General features: G+C 37.2%; 1 long non-coding RNA gene across 1 annotated transcript; it reads right to left on the minus strand.

The window, feature by feature from the left end:
- Nucleotides 1-689: 689 nt before the first annotated feature.
- On the minus strand, nucleotides 690-7251 carry LOC140013781 (uncharacterized). Its single transcript, XR_011820618.1, has 3 exons — nucleotides 6507-7251; nucleotides 1298-1356; nucleotides 690-898 (listed from the first exon to the last, which is right to left on the minus strand). It is a non-coding gene; the product is annotated as an uncharacterized lncRNA (long non-coding RNA).
- Between the last annotated feature and the right edge of the window lie 386 nt (nucleotides 7252-7637).

Here is a 7637-nt window from a genome sequence, read left to right on the forward strand (position 1 = left end):
TTTTCAAATTTGAACTTCAAGTAAAATTCACATTTTTACTAAAATCGGAAAATTATACATACTTAAAGCATATATATCTTATTTCCAATCATCGCTTGCAAATAAAACTAGTACATCCTAGTTTTTTCTTTAAAATTCCAAAGCATAATTTCTTTAGAAGGTAGGTGGGTGGAAAATGCAATTTACTCCTTTGGTACTTTTTTTTTTTAGTTCAAAATCATCATACATGGAGCTTAACCATCAAATCTCGGTCTCTTATCCTCCATAGCCAGTAATAATAAGTACCTCAACTCTTGCCATACTTAGAGGTATAAGGATAATTCAAATTCATCCAATTTGTCACTACAACTCTCTCATCCTATATTTTCCTTCAATATAACATCACCTAACTCCCAAATTTGTTTTTTCTACAAGTCCCAAGTAAGAAACTCTCAAATAATCACTTTCTTTAACCCCTAGGATACAATAAACCATTGTTCACATCATATTCGAATTAACCTCACAGTCAGGCATCCTAAACTTTAACTCTAGGATACACTATAGAGATCTGAAGCCTAAGTTCTGATACCACTTGTGACGACCCCACCTTCCCCTAAGGCGAACCAGAGGGTTCGGCGGGCCGCCTGCCCAGCTCTCGCCGGGACTCACTCACTTACTACATTCCTCAAGTAAATTACAAGGTACAACTCAAATAATACATCCAATTCTCCAAAATTACATATCATAAGCGAAGCGGAAACTAGTTCTAAGCGTAAAATGTAGATTTACATCCGATTCAATTCCAAATATTTATACAAGCCCAAAAGTGCATAAACCAAAACCAAAACTAAACTATACAAGATGTACGCCATCCAGCCACACAAAGATCCAAAAACAAGTTCTTCCTTTACTTCGATCCCTGTGGGGAGAAGAAGATAGTAGGGGGTGAGCTAGAAGCTCAGCGAGTGACCAGTAAAATCAACAGCCAAGTATATTTCACAATAAAGCATTAATATGATGTCATGATGCAGTAATCAAATGTTCATTTATTGCTCCTGCGAGCCAGTGAAGTTCTTGTACTTAAATATCCAATGCTCGTTTAGATCAAGTAACCATGACACAGAAGTAAGGAGCCATCGTGCTCCAAAGAATGTATAAACAATAGTGGAGACATTGGTTCTAAGCACAAGACTTTCCAGGAACTCATTGGAGCCAAATTATGTCATGGCACACACCCGAACCCCAAATGATATGCAATGGAGTAATAAATGCAAGAATTAGTCAAAAGTAACTTTGGGACAGTCGAGGGATCACTCACTCCAATTATAGTGCTTCAAGTATTCACGTTCAACTATACTCCATGTTTGAAGTCCAGATCTGCGATAGAAATCCAATTTGAGAACTTTGAAACACGAGTAAGATTCGAAACTTAAACGTTCCGTTCATTAAGAATCAACCAATTGAAATTCATTTGAAAGACATTCGTGAAACACTTGCTCGCTTTTCAAATCGTAAAGTTTTTGTAGTATATATACTTGGAAAACAACACTTGAGTTGAAAGTACAAAGAAATACAAGTTTACATTGGCCATTATATCTTTTCCTCAAGGGTACAAGTTCGGCCAAGTTCTAACGTATAACACTCGAGAAACATAGTAGCAAAGGTCCTTGCTAGTTCAAGTAATAAGTACTTAACCTTCACTCAAGTCGCTAATATAGTTTTCTAGTCCTTGAGTAAAAATTCGGGCAGCATGCCCTTTGTGTTTACCTAATTTTCCAGCCATTTAGGCTTCATTATTTTCTCAACCACAACCCAACATCACATATATCAACAATTCATGTCAAGAGCCGTTCCATAGGCTCACAATATCATAATAACAAGAATCACAACAATAGCAAGTGCAGAAATTCAATTTGGCACAAGACAGATTTGACGTATGAATGCGGAAATAACATATCCGAGGCTACGTTTATCATATTGAGACGAAACCTATGCTGTTTCGAAGCTAAGACACAGAACTACAATGTTCATGAAGGTCACTTAGTCCAGTTTCTAATGTAGCTTGGTCAAATTCTCAAATTACTAAACCAGAAACCAATTCGTCGGCTGTTTAATTGCATTACACTGTAACGGACATAACTCAGTGTACAAAAGTCCAATTCAGGTGTTCTTAGAGGCATTTGAAAGCTAAGTCAGAATAATACAACTTTCATGTTTTGGAAAAAAGCTAAATCAGTACGGATCCTAGTCAAAAAATGTGATAAACTGGACAAACTGATCACACGGACTGCTGGGGAAAAACTTAAAATAGTAAGGGTATTTTGGATTTTTCACGACCTACGTTGCTCCGATTGAGCTGAAATTTTGTAGGCACCTATAAAATACAATTCTATACAACTTTCCTTTTTTGACCTAATGCCAATTCAGCCTCTAACATACAGTTACAAATTCGGACAGAATGGAAGCAAGAATTTCCAGAAATCTGGAATTTTCAGTTTTTAGTGCAACTTTCCTTAATTTCTCACTTCTAACACTACCAAAACCCCTTCTATAAACTTAATTACAACATATATGCATCATACATCAAATTGGGCAGAAATTCCTCAAGCCCTAGTTCATCATATAAAAAGGGGAAAACTTCTAAAACATGATAATATCCATGATTCCACTACAAAATCAAGTTGCTAAGCTTAATTTAACAAAATTGAAAGTAAAACTTAGAGAGATAAGCTTTCTTACCTTGACTAGAGTTCACTAAGGGTAGCCCAAGTTTTCTCCTTCCAAAGTCTCACCACAAATCACTAACTAATCACTCAAGAACAAGTTTAATCGGTTTCTTTTGTTTGATTCATCACTTAGTTGTTAGATTAAAGTTGAAATGAAGGAGTTTTTCTCTTGTTCCTCCCCTCTCTCTCTCTCGGCTCTTATGCAGAAATATGGAGGGAAATGAAGCTTAGTTGTCTTATAAGAAAGCAAGAGGATTAGGACTAATGGTGTCCACAAATTGGGCTAACACTTGGCCTAATCTTGACCACAAAATTTTTCTCTTTCTTTCTGACAGGTGTCGGGCCTGTGCAATAATAAATACCTACTCGAGAAAAATGAATTTTCTGTGTATAGTAGTGAGTAGGGTCGAATCCACAGGGACTGGAAAAAAATTCGATTCTTTTCAAGTTCGGGACACGGGGGATTTTTATCAGATAAAACTAAAAATAAATAATTAAACAATTTAACTAAAAATAATTAAACAATTTAACCAAAGATAAATAATTAATTAATACAATTGTAAATAGCAATTAAATAAATGATAAATAAATTCTAGCCAAGGATACAACTACGCAGACACAGTCCATTCATCCGATCATTGATGCAAAGAATGTTCACTTAATTTAATTAATAGGCTAGTTATAGCCGCTGATAAACTCTAACGACCAGCTTTTCCTTAATTTATTGATAACCAAGGTACGACCGTTGATTACCTCTAACCAGGAAATACTCCTAGGTACGACCGTAGGAATTAATTTTCTAATTGCATTAAAAACTAGAAAAACCTAGCCCAAATTAATAACACGCTACTGTCGCGCCCCATTTTTTGATAAATGAATAAATGGTTTGAAAATGTGTCTTTTGTGATTGGAAAATGAATCGTGATTTAAAAGAAAAATGGGTCTAAATGGGGGTTTGAAAATGCGACGATTTGACCCAAGAAAAATAGTTCAAAAAGGTTTTTTTATATGAGAAATGGAGTCGCCACTTGGTATAGAGTTAGGGTGTACCAAGTCACCCAAAAAGTGAATTTTTTTAAGGAAAAAAAAAAGTAAGAAACCCTTTTGAACGACTCCTAGTCCACGCAAACAAAGAAAAAAGGTTCGGGAGTCACATTTGACGAAGGGGAAGGCAAGGATAAAAATCCAAGGCACCCCTTCGACCTAGCCAAGGCTAGTTGCGTTGATTTAATCAAAAATTTTCTTGTTTTAACCAAAGAATTTATTACATTTGGATGCACCACATGAATGCAAACCCTAGACCTAGGGGTATTGGGGGGATTTCTCTTCAAACGTTGAATGGTGCCAATCACATCAATTGTGAAGCCCAATAACGATCTTTTGAAGAGGTCACGAATAATGCGAGTGGGATGCAAATGAATGGAATGCATGTATGCAATGTGAGGATATGTGAAGTGAGAAAAATAATAAAAATAATAGGATGTAAGTGGAGGTGTGCAAATGTATTTACAAGTGTTTGTGTGCAAGTGAAGGGATAAAAAGGTGCATGTGTGCAAATGAGACAAAAAAAGTGAAAGTGTGCAAGTGAAGGGATAAAAGGTGTACGTGTGCAAATGGGAGGAAAAGTGAAAGTATAATGATAGAGTGGACTTAGAAATGCATGAGCCTAGGGAATGCATGCATATTGGGTACGGGGAGACCTAGATCGTGACTCAATTTGCCCTTTTATAGAGGGAATACAAGCGTGCTAAGGCTTAAAAAAAAACCACACTCGTCTATATCCCATATTTAAGGGGACACTCAAGCAAAATGAACCCTATAGCTAGTATGGGACCTAAAATGAGAGGAAAAGGGGTTCGAGGATCATGCCAAATGATAAGACTAAGGAAAATGCGTGATATGTGGTGAACAAGCAAATGATGTACTAACGAGGAAAAAACCCTAAGGGTCTAGCGTTGGACTAGCCCATTCTATGAATTCCGACTAGCGTTGGACTAGTGGAAACGATAAAGAAGCCACAACTAGCGTTGGACTAGTGTGGTGACGTATATTCATCCATTCCATTCATCCACACTATGGAAAGCAAGTAGACATACCAAATACTCGTAAACATGTAGCACGTAACATTTAGCATGCTCGACTGGATGCAAGGCCCTAATAAAGCAAGTAACATATAACACATAGGCATGCAACCAAGCTAATGAACTTATTACATTCACTAACTAAAACAAAAGGGGAAGGGGAAAATGGACCAAATTGCTCGCCACAGCCCTATCTATTACAAGCCAAGAGGTGTACACATACCCCATTTAAAAGAATAATTTAATAAAAGCAAGAATGAATGAAATAATGGAACTAAAGAATGGTAATGAAAGCAAATTAGGCATGCGATTCACACTTAGCACATTGGATCACATAGGAGAGACAAAAGGGATAAAAGAAATTATACCTCCCTTGAAATGAAGCTCTAATGGAGTGAAATCAACTTATTTACCCTCCAAAATAATAAAGGAGTCAAGGTGCCAATTTATTTGACAAATAATCACAAAGGATAAAAATAAACATGAATTTGAATCGATTAAATCATGTCAACAATCCACATTTAAGAAGTCAAGAGAAGAAAGGACTTGATTGCAAAGATTGGCAAAATTTTGGGGTCAAAATTAAAGAAAAATAAAGTACAGGGCCTATTTCGCAATTAAATTAGGGACCCAATTGAAAAAGGTTGAAAATGTCCAGGGCCACAATACAGTTAAGGAGAAATTCAGGGACTGATTTGCAACTTTGGTTTCTGGTTGCTAATGGGTCAGGCCGGTAGGCCAGTTACTTATTTGTTTGGGCCTAAGACTCTCTCTAGCTCAACCGAAATTCAGAGCAAAAAGAATGGACCATTCTATCATTTAAGACCCCAAAATTAACCGACAAACGATGGGCTTCTACTCTCTAGCCCAAACCAAAAACCCAAACCACATAAACAAAAATCACTTTCTTAGACCCAAACAAAAGATAACCTCTTAGCCCACATCACTTGTTTCATTAAACCCAACATGATAAAATCAATTGAAATTATTAAGCCACGATCATGACTCCAAAATCAAGAATTAATCTATCCACAAAGTCATATAAAATATGCAAACAGAGGATTACACTTAAAAGGACAAAATTAGTTCAATTTATCCAGATTTAGGGCCACAGTGAATTTGGGCAAAAATTAAGGGGTTAAATTGCAATTTTTCAAAAATCCATTCATTCATGAATTGCAGAGGCTTTCTTCTTCGATGCAACTGAAAGGGAAAAATTCCTGCAGCCTCTGATGCCTCAGAATCCAGCAATTTTACACGGCAGAAACGTACTAAAATCATCGCAAGATGCAACAATAAAATGTAAGAAATCAACTTCAAGAATCAAGGCTTCTCTTTCCCCCCCCCCCAACTGGTGGAACGCACAGATTCTGGCCAACCTTTGACTGGCCAGATCTCCTCTTGAGTGCATACAGAAAGTACACAGGACTTATTCATACTAATCTCCACGAAATCTGTTCAGGCATTTTATCAAACAACAGGTGGGCAAAAGAAAATTAACCAATTCTTGCTTAATTGAAACCGTAGTCATCCCCCAAAATTTTCAACATGAACAATCAGAAGCAATCAAAACAACAATTTCAGTCCAATCGAATACATAACACAAGTGTATTCTAAAATCCGTGAACAATCTGCATGGAAGTTAAAATAACAACCCACGGAAAAAAAAAAAAACAAATCAGGCTCTGAAGGAAAACTAAAATGTAAATGGAGAAATCACCTTACAACGGTCTCTTACGGCGACAATTCATGGACAGCAGCGGCGGGTTCAAGCGAGGGGGAGGCTCCGGTTCTTGGGCAAGCGGTTGAGGTGTTGGATGGGCAGTCGGTTGAGATAGTGGAAATTATTTTTGCAGCCGTAACTGGGAATTTTCCTCTCCTTTGATGATTGAAGTTGAAACCTCCATTTCCCTTGCTCTCTGTTTTCTTTTATTTTCCCTTGCTCCTTCTAGCTTCAGATTTCAGCCGCCAGCTTCCCCTGTCCTCTCCCGTAATCTCTTCTTTCCTCCTTTTTCTATTTCTTAATCGAGGCCCAAGCTTTCTCAGACTCCCTCTCTAGTTTTCCTTTTGGCCGCCATTTCTGTTTTCTTTCCTCTGTTTTCTTTTTAGCTACATCCGCCGCCCGTCACTTATTTCTTTTGTTTTCTCCCTTTCTTCCTCTGCTTCTCAGCCGCCTAGACGAAGTTCACCTCTCTAATTGGTCCCCCCTTTTTACCAGAATTTCTTGCTGTTTGTTGAAGCCGAAGCCCCCCTTCATTTTCTTGTTCCCTTTTTGCTGTTTTTTTCCTTTTTCATCCGAGAGCCTCTCCCTTATCCTTGTCCGATAGTTTTCCTCTTGTTCGCCACTCTCCTTTCCTCTCCATTTCTCAAGCTCCGCCGCCACTGAAGCCGAAGCCTTCCCCCTCTTTTCCTGTTTTGCTCCCTAGCCGACCTCCTTGTTTTTTTTTTTTTTTCTTCTTCTTTCCCTTCCCTTTTTTTTTCCTCCGATGATGCTCTCTTACTCCTCTAAATGTGTAACACCTAAACCCCTTTGTTGTCCAACTAGAATGAGGACATTTGTCCCACATGCAAGATTCCACTTGACATTTTTATTATTTTTCTTTTGTTCTTTTTATTTTCCTTTCCTTTTCCTTTGTTTTTTCTGAAATTTAGTATGAGGCCAAGAATAGAATAAAATAAAATAACTACAACAAAAAATAAAAATAAAAGTAAAAAAGAATAAAATGAAATAGCATAATAAAAAACCTAGAATTAAACCCAGTAAAAACACCAAAAATTTGGTGTCTACAGTTTGCCCCTCTTTGTCTGAGTTTTGGAAAAACTTGAGACAAAGAAATAGACACCAAATACT

Source organism: Coffea arabica, chromosome 8c, assembly GCF_036785885.1.
Source record: "Coffea arabica cultivar ET-39 chromosome 8c, Coffea Arabica ET-39 HiFi, whole genome shotgun sequence".
Classification (NCBI taxonomy): domain Eukaryota; kingdom Viridiplantae; phylum Streptophyta; class Magnoliopsida; order Gentianales; family Rubiaceae; genus Coffea; species Coffea arabica.